At 36.9% G+C, this 968-nt stretch overlaps 1 protein-coding gene across 2 annotated transcripts in view; it reads left to right on the top strand.

The window, feature by feature from the left end:
• Positions 1–968, top strand: part of LOC125038185 (histone-lysine N-methyltransferase SUV39H1-like) — a 21,697-nt gene continuing 20,729 nt past the window's right edge. Inside the window, exon 1 of one of the 2 annotated variants that reach the window (XM_047631565.1) lies at positions 1–123. The gene's annotated coding sequence lies outside the window, so the exon portion shown is untranslated. The remainder of the gene's footprint in view (positions 124–968) is intronic. The other variant, XM_047631564.1, reaches the window with a different exon arrangement.

Here is a 968-nt window from a genome sequence, read left to right as displayed (position 1 = left end):
GCGGAAAGGAGTGTAGTGTGTACAAGCTGCAGTTTATTTCATTAACTTGGCTAACAGACTGAGGACGTCAACGACTTTCAATTCATCTTGTGCAATCTTTGCCTTCCGCGCACCATATCACATGTAAGAGTATTTCCTTTTATAAATATATTGTAGTAGTATTGCTACCGTGTTGTTCGCTAGAATTTTCCCCTTGTGCGTGGGTCTTTACAAAGTGTAGATGTATTAGAAAGACTTTCCATTACGATAGTAACATATACATAGTAATGATACACATAAAAACAAAAAAACAAAAAAAAAAAAACACGGAGCTGGAAATCGGATAGAGATCCTCTTCTCTTTTTAAATCCGCACACAATGCAAGACAAAAAATGAACCCAGCTCGTGTATGTGACTGGATCCCCTACTCCTACAGAAATATATTGCAGTCTTAATAGAAGCTGGAACATTCAGTAAAAAAGGGTATTTGCCATTGCTTTTAGTCCTTTAATCCGAGGTAACTTCTATCTTCAGGCTCTTTTCCACCAGCGTTGTTCATGAGGACGACTGAATCTAATTATATATATTACATTTAGATGAGTTGCGATGCAAAAGCTGGCGAGTCTATTGTTAAAATTGATTAGTCAGCAGTACACCTTATTTATAAATTCAAAAACGATAACATGGTTTTAGATTACTGCGTCGGATTGCTTTGAGTCTTATCATACCGTTTCCTTTATGTCTTAACCTCCAAAAAACAGTTTAGACTAGGTAATCAATCTAGATGAGGTATTGCATGCTTCACTCTGTGCGCCCCATTTATATTTCGCGCCAAATACTTAATTAGTAAACGATGGAGAAAAACATGTATCGGTTTGTATTTCCCTCTCGACATTACAAGCTTTTCGTGTAACCTTTCCTCAGGTAGACTCTCCTCTGAAGATTTGAGATTTGGCACTAATATTCACTTTAGTCAAATCTCCCTCAAA

The sequence above is a fragment of the Penaeus chinensis genome, chromosome 24, assembly GCF_019202785.1.
Source record: "Penaeus chinensis breed Huanghai No. 1 chromosome 24, ASM1920278v2, whole genome shotgun sequence".
NCBI classification, from domain to species: domain Eukaryota; kingdom Metazoa; phylum Arthropoda; class Malacostraca; order Decapoda; family Penaeidae; genus Penaeus; species Penaeus chinensis.
This window is presented reverse-complemented; position numbering and strand designations above follow the sequence as displayed.